This window comes from Hyla sarda, chromosome 2 (assembly GCF_029499605.1).
Source record: "Hyla sarda isolate aHylSar1 chromosome 2, aHylSar1.hap1, whole genome shotgun sequence".
Taxonomy (NCBI): domain Eukaryota; kingdom Metazoa; phylum Chordata; class Amphibia; order Anura; family Hylidae; genus Hyla; species Hyla sarda.
Window position 1 is genome coordinate 165,880,760 of NC_079190.1, and position 13,573 is coordinate 165,894,332.

A 13,573-nucleotide genomic window follows, 5' to 3' on the forward strand; every position below is an offset into this window, starting at 1 on the left:
CTTTAGGCATGCCTATTGCTTACATGCCTATTGTAGGTGCTTTCAGCAGTGGACAGTGCTCAGTATTGGAGCTCTTCGGGTATGTCCACCTGATTTGGAATTTCTATAGCAGGGCACAGGTAATCCCAAAAAGCTAATTTGTCTCAATTCATGCCGATTTTGGAGAATATTCGGTTGTGGATTCACCTTCTAAATGCCAAAAACCATGCAGATTGTCCCTTGAAGATTTTTCTGCACATTTCATAGTTTTTAAAAGTGAAAAAAAAAGTAAAAACTTCTATTACATATATTCTATACTATTCCTTTCTTCTCCATAGTTTACTTCACTTCATGAATTGACAAAGACAAGACACTGTTTATACAGCTAAGGCTTCATAATTTTCCACCAGGACTTCAGAGATAGTACATGAAGCTGTTCTTTAAAACCATTGTCAGCATTACGTAATGTCATCAGTTGTTAAACTTTTACAAACATTTTTAAAATATTATAACCTGTGTGTGGAGTGATTTTCCCACAGCACCTAATCACAACTCAACTTTAATTTTACCAGAGCCTTTTAAGATATTAAAGCTGAACTGTGATTGGTTGTTATGGGAAAATCAGACAATTCTTGTCTCCCTCTGTCTCATTCTGGGTCAAAGTGTCCTCTTGGGTTTCCACGTGTCTGGCGTGAGTCCCTGCAGTTGATACACCCTCCCAACCCTGGAAAGATCTTTGTAGAACAAGGGAGTGTGCCCCTTGTAAGGAATGGATCCTCCTAACAAAGTCCCCTTAATTGGGGAAAGAGGAAAAAGTAAGATATTGACCTGTCTGTAGACCTGTCTTTGTCAAATTTCTAAGTATGCTGCACACATAAAAGAGGCCTGCAGCAAGAGGATTCCGGAACACTTCTCTCTGTACAATTTGGTGCCTTAGTCTTGCTAAAGACCTGCAAGCAGTGGCAATTGTTTGCCAGGCCTGTGCAGTGTATTGAAGCACAGGCAGAACTTTCTGATACTTAGTTTTTCTCCTCAATCATGAGAAGTCTGAGGGTCCACAATCAAATTTTCTGATTAACCTTGGCCAAGTGCTTTCCCCAGCAACAGAAGGAAAGTAGCTTGGGAGCCGCCTTTGTGACAGTATTGGTGAAGACTTTTCATCTGATGACCAATCTGCTGTCACCATACCCATAAAGTAGACTGAATGCCTAGAAGTGAATTTTTTATCCTTGGCCGAGTAATTTACTAAGATTACCATCGGAATTATGCCTAGATAATGGAGGGTCTTCCAATATGGTCACAGTTAAACTGAATACTGTCATAATGTACAATATATACCCTACAATATTCGACACTCTGAGTATCTTCATCATGAAACACCAAACGCTCTGCTAGTCCTTCCGCTGCCCCCAGCCAACTACTAATGTGTGTCTCATTGCTGGAAGTCCTCAAGACCAAAAAAGAGTTTCCCTTTGATGATACTCTTGGCAGATATAGAGACCTTAACTTTTACACCAGGTATATTTGATTATAGACTTCATCTTTTTTTGCTTCCACAATACCATTTGCTGACTGTTTCTGTTACTGACCATGTACAGTACTAATTCTTATAAGACTGCACAAAAGCTTCTATACATTTCTACAAATGACAACTATACAGTGTTACTGTGATGCCATGCAGAGATTCTGAAGATAACGTGAATATGTTCTTTTTCAGTAAAAATGAAAAGATTTTTCTCTGTGCCTCAACTTGTCCTTAGTAAATAAGCTTGTATGACTCACATGACAGAGCCATTTGATACTGTGCTGGGAACTTTCACATTTACTGAGACTCTGACGGAAAAAAACAGTTGGGTAGAAGGATTGAGTATAGTAGCAGAAAACTGCTTTCTGTATGAAAAGAAATATAGACTTCTTGCTATTATATAGGATTTCACAACATTCTCATTTATGGAAAGAATGCTTTATATTTCACCTCTCACAGCTTTGCAGTTATGTTTATAACTAGGATATTTGACAGCATTAATAATCCTGAAGTCTTTAATGTTTAATGTTCAATATTAATTCTGATATGGTAACACTTTAGTGCCTTTTCTGAATGTTGGCTACAGGTAAACACACCGGTCAGTCAGTTCTTTAAACCCTTGATAACATTAGGCATATATGTATGCCTTTTCACTCTGGACCATAACCACCAAGGGCATACATGTGCTCTCTAAAGCATTAAATGACTATGAAACGAGCGCAGAAGCTTTATAGGTGGCGAGGGATGGCTACTATCAGTAGCTGGGACCTTAACACTAATGATGGCCAGTGACTGCCCATCATTAAGCCCCCCCTTAAGATGCCATGATAAATGCAGATCACAGCGTCTAAAAGTAAATGCAGGTGCTGGGGATATGATTGTCCTCATCCAAAGGCCTCATCCCTCCCCCCCCTCGCTGAGTCCGATGTACTAAAACAGTGGCCAGAGGTTACTAATTTTCCTCTTAATGTCAGATCTTCTCCCCTTCTTCTTCTCTCCTTGGGCTCTGATCACATTGTGCAATGCTTTGCAATAGACATAGAATTGTATACTGGATGAAATCTATTAATTGCATATAAAAGTCCAGTATGGGGACTTAAAAAGTGTAAAATATATATATTTATTTTTAATTATACAAGAGACCCTACCCTAATACAAATTAAAGTCCACCTGTTTCATATTTTACAACTCTCTCTCTCTCTCTATATATATATATATATATATGTATATATATATATATCTAAATATATATAAAACTCAACGTGTGTGTGTATGTATGTATGTATGTATGTGTGAATGTTCCACAAAAACTTTAAAATGGCTAAAGATATTAACATGAAACTTGGCACACATGTTACTTATATGTCAACAACAAACATAGGCTAGGGATAGGGGGACGGGATAGGAGGTCAGGATAGGAAGACGGGATAGGAGGTCGAGATAGGAGGATTGGATAGGAGGTCAGGATAGGAGGTCAGCAAAGGAGGTTGGGAAAGGAGGTCAGGATAGGAGGATGGGATAGGATGACGGGATAGTAGGACGGGATAGGAGTACGGGATAGGAGGACTGGATAGGAGGTCGGGATAGGAGGTTGAGATAGGAGGTCAAGATAGGAGGACGGGATGGTCAGGATAGGAGGTCTAGATAGGAAGTTGCGATAGGAGGATGGGATAGGGGGACGGGATAGGAGGTCGGGATAGGAGGATGGGATAGGAGGTCGAGATAGGAGGATTGGATAGGAGGTCAGGATAGGAGGTCAGCGAAGGAGGTCGGGAAAGGAGGTCGGGATAGGAGGACGAGATAGGAGGACAGGATAGGAGGTCGGGATAGGAGGACGGGATAGGAGAACTGGATAGGAGGTTGGGATAGGAGGTCAGGATAGGAGGACGGGATAGGAGGTCGGGATAGGAGGACTGGATTGGAGGACAGGATAGGAGGACGGGATAGAATGTCGGGATAGGAGGTCTGGATAGGAGGTCAGGATAGGAGGACGGGATAGGAGGTCGGGATAGTGTGTATGTATGTGTGTATGTATGTGTGTATGTTCCAGCATCACGTCCAAACGGCTAAAGATATTAACATGAAACTTGGCACACATGTTACTTATATGTCAACAACAAACATAGGATAGGTGATTTAACCCTTACTCACCCCCCATTTGCCAGGGGCGGGGTTTATGTTTAAAGTCCCATACAAGTCAATGGGAAATATATGTTACTGCATAACTTCCAAACGGCTTGAGATATTTCGATAATACTTGGTCACATGTTACTTATATGTCCACTTAAAATATAGGATAGTTAATTTAACCCTCAACTACCCCCATTTGTGAGGGTCAGGGTTTTTGTTTAAAGTCCCATGCAAATCAATGGGAAATGTATGTTCCCACATAACTTCCGTACGGCTGGAGATATTTCAATAACTGGTACACATATTACGGGTCGGGATAGGAGGTCGACATAGGAGGACGGGATAGGAGGATGGTATAGGAGGACACGATAGGAGGAGCGGGATAGGAGGAGCGGGATAGGTGGAGCAGGATAGGAGGTCAGGATAGGAGGTCGGTATAGGAGGTCGAGATAGGAAGACGGGATAGGAGGACTGTTTGGAGGTCGGGATAGGAGGTCAGGATAGGAGGTCGAGATAGGAGGTCGGGATAGGAGGTCGGGATAGGAGGTCGAGATAGGAGGACGGGATAGGAGGAATGGATAGGAGGTCGGGATAGGAGGTCGGGATGGGAGGTCGGGATAGGAGGTCAAGATAGGAGGTCAGGATAGGAGGTCGAGATAGGAGGACGGTATAGGAGGACGGGATAGGAGGACGGGATAGGAGGTCGGGATAGGAGGTCGGGATAGGAGGTCAAGATAGGAGAACGGGATAGGAGATCGAGATATGAGGACGGGATAGGAGGACGGGATAGGAGGTCGACATAAGAGGACGGGAGAGGATGACGGGATAGAAGGTCGTGATAGGAGGACGGGATAGGAGGATGGAATACGAGGATGGGAAAGGAGGATGGGAAAGGAGGACAGGAAAGGAGGACGGGAAAGGAGGTCGAGATAGGAGGACGGGAAAGGAGGTTGAGATAGGAGGACGGGAAAGGAGGACGGTAAAGGAGGTCGAGATATGAGGACGAGAAAGGAGGACGGGAAAGGAGGACGTGATAGCAGGACAGGATAGGAGGACGGGATAGGAGGAGGAGATAGGAGGACAGGATAGGAGGTCGGGATAGGAGGTTGGGATATGATGACAGGATAGGAGGTCGGGATATGACAACAATATATGAGGACGGGATATGAAGTCAAAAGCTTCCTCCTTTGTTTATTTTCCTCCCCAACAAGGATTAGGAAGGAAAAACTACTCAGCTAGTATATCTATGCATATAAAACTCAACGTGTGTGTGTGTGTGTGTATGTATGTGTGTATGTTCCAGCATCACATCCAAATGGCTAAAGATATTAACATGAAACTTGGCACACATGTCATTTATATGTCAACAACAAACATAGGATAGGTGATTTAAACCTTACCCACCCCGATTTTCCAGGGGCGGGGTTTATGTTTAAAGTCCCATACAAGTCAATGGGAAATATATGTTACTGCATAACTTCCAAACGGCTGGAGATATTACCATAATATTTGGTCACATGTTACTTATATATCCACTTAAAACATAGGATAGTTAATTTAACACTTAACTACCCCCATTTGTGAGGGTCAGGGGTTTTGTTTAAAGTCCCATGCAAATCAATTGGAAATGTATGTTCTCACATAACTTCTGTACAGCTGGAGATATTTCAATACCTGGTACGCATATTACGAGTCGGAATAGGAGGTCAAGATAGGAGGTTGGGATAGGAGGACAGGATAGGAGGTCGAGATAGGAGGACGGGATAGGAGGTCGGGATAGGAGGTTGGGATAGGAGGTCGGGATAGGAAGTCGGGATAGGAGGTCGATATATGAGGTTGGGATAGATGGACTGATAGGAGGACGGGATAGGAGATTGGGATAAGAGGTCAGGATAGGAGGTCGAGATAGGAGGTTGAGATAGGAGCAGGGGATATGAGGATGGGATAGGAGGTCAGGATAGGAGGTCGAGATAGGAGGTTGGGATAGATGGATTGTATAGGAGGATGGGATAGGAGGTAGGGATTGGAGGTCGGGATTGGAGGTCTGGATAGGAGGTAGGGATAGGAGGTCAAGATAGGAGGTCAGGATAGGAGGTCGAGATAGGAGTTCGAGATAAGAATAGGAGGACGGGATAGGAGGTAGGGATAGGAGGTCGAGATTGGAGGTCGAGATAGAATGACGGGATAGGAGGACAGGATAGGAGGACGGGATAGGAGGTGAGAATAGGAGGTCGGGATAGGAGGTCGGGATATGAGGTTGAGCTGGGAGGACAGGATAGGAGGACAGGATAGGAGGTCGAGATAGTAGGACGGGATAGGAGGTCGAGATAGGAGGTCAAAATAGGAGGATGGGAAAGGAGGACGGGATAGGCGATCAGGAGAGGAGGTCGAGATCAGAGGACGGGATAGGAGGACAGGATAGGAGGACGGCTGGAGATATTTCGATAATTCTTGGTCACATGTTACTTATATGTCCACTTAACGTAGAGGATAGTTAATTTAACCCTTAACTACCCCCATTTGTGAGGGTCAGGGTTTTTTCCCCATGAAAATCAATGGGAAATGTATGTTCTCACATAACTTCTGTCCAGCCAGAGATATTTCAATACCTGGTACACATATTACAGGTCGGGATATGAGGACGGGATGGGAGGTCGAGATAGGAGGTTGAGATAGGAGGACGGGATGGTCGGGATAGGAGGTCGAGTTAGGAGGTCAGGATATGAGGACGGGATAGGAGGACAGGATAGGAGGACGGGATAGGAGGATGGGATAGGAGGTCGAGATTGGAGGATGGGATAGGAGGTTGAGATAGGAGGTCAGGATACAAGGTGGGGATATGAGGTCAGGATAGGATGACGGGATAGGAAGTCCGGATAGGAGGACGGGATAGAAGGTCGGGATAGGAGGACGGGATAGGAGGTCCAGATAGGAGGACGGGATAGGAGGACGGGATAGGAGGACGGAATAGGAGGTCGGGGTATGAGGACGGAATATGAGGACGGGATATGAGGACGAGATATGAGGTTGGGATATGACAACAATATATGGGGATTGGATTTGAAGTCAAAAGCTTCCTCCTTTGTTGATTTTCCTCCCCAACAAGGATTAGGAAGGAAAAACCGGGCAACGCCGGGTACTCAGCTAGTATATATATAAAACTCAATGTGTGTGTATATGTGAATGCGTGTATGTGTGTATGTTCCAGCATCACGTCCAAACGGCCAAAGATATTAACATGAAACTTGTTACACATGTTTCTTATATGTGAACAACAAACATAGGATAGATAATTTAACCCTTACCCACCCCCATTTGCCAGGGTCGGGGTTTTTTATTTAAAGTCCCATACAAGTCTATGGGAAATATATGTTCCAACATAATTTCCAAGCGGCTGGAGATATTTCTGTAATACTTGGTCACATGTTACTTATATGTCCACTTAAAATATAGGATAGTTAATTTAACCCATAGCTTCCCCCATTTGTGAGGGTCGGAGTTTTTGTTTAAAGTCCCATGCAAATCAATAGGAAATGTATGTTCCCACATAACTTCCGTACGGCTGGAGATATTTCAATACCTGGTACACATATTACGGGTCGGGATAGGAGGTCGGGATGGGAGGTCGGGAAAGGAGGTCGGGATAGGAGGTCGGGATAGGAGGTCCAGATAGGAGGTCAGGATAGGAGGATGGTTTAGGAGGTCGGGATAGGAGGTCGAGATAGGAGGATGGGATATTAGGATGGGATATGAAAACGGGATAGGAGGATGGGATAGGAGGTCGAGATAGGAGGACGAGATAGGAGGTTGGGATAGGAGGTCGGGATAGGAGATCGAGATAGGAGCTCGGGATAGGAGCTCGAGATAGGAGGTCGAGATAGGAGGTTGGGATAGGAGGATGGTTAAGGAGGTCAGTATAGGAGGTCAAGATAGGAGGATGGGATATTAGGACGGGATATGAAAACGGGATAGGAGGACGGGATAGGAGGTAGAGATAGGAGGACGAGATAGGAGGAATGGATAGGAGGTTGGGATAGGAGGTTGGGATAGGAGGTTGGGACAGGAGGTCAGGATATGAGGACGGGATATGAGGACAGGATAGGTGGATGGGATAGGTGGACGGGATAGGAGGGCGGGATAGGAGGTCGAGACAGGAGGATGAGATAGGAGGTCGAGATAGAAGGACGGGATAGGAGGATGGGAAAGGAGGACGAGATAGGAGGTCGAGATAGGAGGTCGGGATAGAAGGTCCAGATAGGAGGTCGAGATAGGAGTTCGGCATAAGAGGACGGGATAGGAGGACAGGATCGGAGGTCAAGATAGGTGGAGAGGATAGGAGGACGGGATACGGGGTTGGGATATGACAAAAGTATATGAGGACGGGATATGAAGTCAAATGCTTCCTCTGTTGATTTTCCTCCACAACAAGGATTAGGAAGGAAAAACTGGGCAACGCCGGGTACTCAGCAAGTTAATAAATAAAACAAAAAAACATATTTTGTATTGCTGCTTGTGCAATTGTCCAAGCTATTAAAATACATTGTTAATGAAACAGTGTAAATGTAAAAAAATACCAAATTTTCATATTATATGTATAAAAAAAGAATAAAAATTAATTAAAAAGTCCCATCAAAACAAAAACAATCATATTGAAAAAACTATAGATTATGACTCAAATAATGACCCCTCTTACAGTATATGGAAAAATAAAAAAAGTTATAAGACTAATTTTAAGCATGCCGATTTTGTTAAAAAAAAGTTTGACAAAAAGTTAAGTACAATAATAGGAGACACTATATAAATTGGATATTGCTTTAATCGCATTGACCCAAAGAAAAAGGGAACATTTTTACAAAAAAAAAAAAAAACAACAAGCCCCTTTCCCCTAAAAATTGCGAGGTTTTGTTTTTCTTTCCGTATCCAACCCCCTTCATATACGGTAATAGTTTTTTTGTTGTACCGTACATTTTATGGTACAATAAGAGATGTTCTTACAAAGTACAATTGGTTGTGCCAAAAGACAAACCCCCAATGCGAGGTGGCCAATATAGGTTATGTCCTTTTTTATTTTGATTTATTGATCGCTTTTCATACATTTTTTTAAGGGTACACAAAGTGACCAAAACTACGCAATATTGTTTTTTTTTTCAACGTGTAGGCCATTAACCGTGTATGCCAGTTTAATTAACGTTATATTTTTATAGACATTTACGCACGCGGTGATACCACATATGTTTATTTTTATTTTTTTTTCATATTTTTTTTTTAAATGGGAAAAGGGGGTTGATTCTCGCACAAATTGCTTCATTAAACTCCATTTAGTTCGGGCAATGAACTCTAGGAAGGCGCGAACATACGTAGGCGGGATTACCCTGAATCACATGCAGCATGCAGCCTATCAGCAGCCAGCCACCCCTGTGACATGTCCCCATGTCACAGCCCTATATAATCGGTAGCCATCTTGCGGCCAGTCACATCAGCGTTCTATTACAGAGAGAGAATGACAGAGAGCAGTGTGTGTTGCACAGAAAAACATTTTTACACCAGCGATTAACCTCAAGGCCAAATCCAGCCTAGAAGCACTGATAGGGAAGGGAGAGAGATTGAGAGAGAGAGAGTGCATTTTTGGGTGTGTGTACTACACAGCGACTGTGTACTGCAGCACTGGTGTGTGCAACAACTGAAAAGCTAATAGTAGCCAACCAGTTAGGGTGAGCAGACCGCTAAAAGTCATAATCACCTGCTATTAATGCTTAATACAGGTTGTGTGTCAGAGCATATTGTTCTCTATTAAGTGCAACCTGTGCGTACATAGGTGGTGTATGATTTTGTTCCAGTTAAAGTCTTAAGGGCCTATTTACTGCGAAAGGCCAGCCAAAAGTACACACCTGCTGCTTTCAAAGACAAATACTGTTTTAAGTGTAGTGGAGCGTATTGTACTCCCCTCATAAGTGCATATCACATACGTACATCTACGTGGTGTACCATTTTGTTCCTGTTAAAGTGTTAAGGGGCTATTTACTGTCAAAGGCCAGCCAAAAGTACACACCTGCTGCTGTTCTAGACAAATACTGTTTTATGTGTAGTGGAGCGTATTGTGTATTGTACTCCCCTCATAAGTGCATACCACGTACGTACATCTACGTGGTGTACCATTTTGTTCCTGTTAAAGTTTTAAGGGCCTAGATACTGTGAAATGCTGGGCAAAAGTACACACCTGCTGGTGCTGTAGACAAATACTCTTTTAAGCGTACTAGAGCGCATTGTCTTCGACTCATAAGTGCATATCACATACGTACATCTACGTGGTGTACCATTTTGTTCCTGTTAAAGTGTTAAGGGGCTATTTACTGTGAAATGCCAGCCAAAAGTACACACCTGCTGCTGTTCTAGACAAATACTGTTTTATGTGTAGTGGAGCGTTTTGTGTATTGTTCTCCCCTCATAAGTGCATACCACGTACGTACATCTACATGGTGTACCATTTTGTTCCTGTTAATGTCTTAAGGGCCTACTTACTGTGAAAGCCCAGCCAAAAGTACACACCTGCTGGTGTTGTATACAAATACTGTTTTAAGTGTAGTGGAGCATATTGTCCTCCCCTCATATACGCACTAAGTATGTAAGGCAGAAAAGTCCCAGGACATGCACACAGGAGTGGCAGAGGCCTAAATTCATCAGGCAGAGATGGCAGCAGACTAGGGGCGAGTGGCAGCAGGAGTCGCAGCCTGAGCTCCCGTTATCAGCTGGCGGTCGTGTCTCGACTAGCAACCCATCTGCCGTCATCGATTGGTTAACTCGGTCATCCACTTCATCACAAGTGACATCTGACACCCCCAGTCAATAGTCCGTGGATTCCTCAGACACAACCCTCAGTTGGCATGGCCCGGGAGCAGTCCCTGTCCTACCATTGCCTCTGTCCTATTCTGTTCCCTCCCCCACAGAAGTATCATATGCTGTGGGTTCAGCTCCACTATTTAGTGAGGATGATCTACTAGAGGACAGTTAGCAGATACTGCCCAGCCAAGAAGTGGAGGAGACATCCGCCGCTTCCTCCGCTAGGCGGGCAAGTAGTGATTAGGAGAGTGGCGTGGGAGGTGGTGTTTCGAGCGTTCAGGCTCCTGAAGCAGACGCTGTTGAGGAACTTGAAGAGGACATCACCCAGTGGCACGCGCTCCATGTTTCAGCCAGCCAAGACTCCACCACCTCAGCCAAAGGGAGCCGTGTGCCATACCCATCTTCTGTCCCTCCAGATGCTCCTCCTACTTCGAGTCAGTCACTCCACCAACAATCCATCAGCGAAGCCATGTCCAAGAGGCAACAGTATGCGGCCACTCATCCAATGGCGCAGAAGCTGAATGTGCTCCTGTCTATGTTGCTGGTGCTGCAGTCCCTCCCTTTTCAAGTGGTGGACTCAGCACCTTTCAGAGAACTGATGGCTTGTGCTGAACCGAGGTGGAGAGTCCCAAGCCGTCATTTCTTTGCAAAAAAGGCAGCACCAACCCTGCACCATTTTGTGGAACAGAAGGTGGGCCAGTCCTTGCTGTAGGTTCAGTTCCACTATTTAGTGAGGCTGATCTGACAGTTAGCAGCTACTGCCCAGCCAAGAAGTGGAGGAGACATCCGCCGCTTTCTCCGCTAGGCGGGCAAGTAGTGATGAGGAGAGTGGAGTGGGAGGTGGTGTTGCGAGCGTTCAGGCTCCTGAAGCAGACGCTGTTGAGAAACTTGAAGAGGACATCAATGACATGCAGACACAACTCAATGATTATGAAGCTGATCGCACTTGGGAGCCGGGTGCAGAATGGGCTTCATCATCATCAGGAGAAGAGGGTTGCAGGTTGCCCTTGAGGCAGCAGCTGAGCTAGCAAAATGGTAGCATGGTTGGCAGTCAGCATGGTGGCAGAAGTGGGAAGTCTGAAACCAAACATGCCCGGGGTAGACCAACTGCTTTGCGGCAGCCTACCTTTCCGGTAGGTAGTGGAACAGGGGTTCCTGGAGTCAGCGGCAAGAGCAGTCAATCAGTGTGGACTGTTGGGGGGAATATCAGCTACGCGGTGGTGTGGCAGTTTTTCATCAAGCATCCAGAGGATGCTAACCTGGCCACATGCAAGATGTGTCGGCAGAAGGTGAAGCATGGCCAGGGTCACAATGTTGGTCCATGGCCCTGCGTCAACCTATACAGCGTCACCATAAAGCGGCTTGGGAGAACTGTGGCTTCGATGCGGTGGTCCAGCCTGCTGCATCACCCAGTGGCACGCCGCTCCCTGTTTCAGCCAGCCAAGACTCCACCACCTCAGCCAAAGGGAGCTGTGTGCATACCCATCTTCTGTCCCTCCAGATGCTCCTCCTATTGCGAGTCAGTCACTTCACCAACAATCCATCAGCAAAGCCATGTCCAAGAGACAACAGTATGCGGCCACTCATCCAATGGCGCAGAAGCTGAATATGCTCCTGTCTAAGTTGCTGGCACTGCAATCCCTCCCTTTTCAAGTGGTGGACTCAGCACCTTTCAGAGAACTGATGGCTTGTGCTGAACTGAGGTGGAGAGTCCCAAGCCATCATTTCTTTGCAAAAAAAGGCAGCACCAGCCCTGCACCATTTTATGGAACAGAAGGTGGGCCAGTTAGTGAGCCAGTCGGTGTGCACCAAAGTGCAGGGCACACCGCTTCCGCCTCCACGCTCTCAGGTCGTTGGTCCTGTGACAGTGTGCGACTCCGCCTCCTCAGCCTCCACTGCACTATCAAGTCTCAGTGCCCCCTCATACCATGTGTGCAGGGCACGGCGGTGTCACACTGTTCTTCACATGGTTTGCTTTGGCCAACGAAGTCACACGGGGGAGGAACTGCTAAAAGTCATTCATCAAGAAATTGAATCATGGCTTATTCTACGAAAACTGGAAATAGGAACCATGGATACCATCAACGGGAAGAACATCTTGTTTGTGCTGTGACAAGGAAGCTTGAGCCACATGCCCTGCATGGCACACATGTTCAATCTGGTTGTCAAGCTTTTCCTGAAGTGTTCCCCCCATCTGCAAGACATCCTAACAATGGGAAGGAAACTTTGCATGCACTTCAGCCACTCGTACACCGCAAAGCACACCCTCCTTGAGCTGCAGTGTCAGAACGGTATCCCCAGCATAGTCTGATTTGTGACGTTTACATACATTGGAATTCTACCCTCCATATGTTGGACCAACTATACGAACATAGAAAAGCCATCACAGATTTCTTGATGATCCAAGCAGATAGGGGGATTCCCTTGTGTAACTTCAATGTCGACCAGGGCAGTTCATACGTGACACCTGCCGTTTGCTCAGGCCCTTTGAGGAAGCCACATCATTAGTCAGTCACCAGGATTACTGGATGAACAAAGTCATTCCACTGCTTCATTTCCTACAACATGTGTTGGAAACAGGGGTTGGTCAGGGCACTGGAGACTTGGCGCCTACATCTCACGGCCATATGAGCCCTGTGGGGGCTGAACTGGAAGAGGAAGATGGGGGGGACAGTGGAGCACAGTTTAGGTTTCGCTAAATGGGTGGTTTTTATAGTCATCTGACAGGAGAGGAGGAGCAGGAGCAGCTAGAGGAGCTAGAGGGTTATGAGGAAGACGAGACAGAGGACCCAGAAACCGTGGAACTATGCAGTGGAGACGGAGGCCGGAAGTCCCTCCGAGTCACTTGCACAAATGGCATGATGCATGCTCACTTGCTTATGTAGTGACAGCCGAATTGTCACCAATCGGCAGCGGGATGACTTCAGGCTCTCCACCTTATTGGACCCTCGCTACCGGCACAAAATGGGGGCCTTTTTATCACCCACTGAGAGGGAGGAAAAACTGACCTACTACAGAGACATCCTACATAGTCAGTTGGCCGATGCCTATCTGTGCCATCGTCCATCCTCTGCCAGGTCTGACCCGGGGGAACCTCTGCGC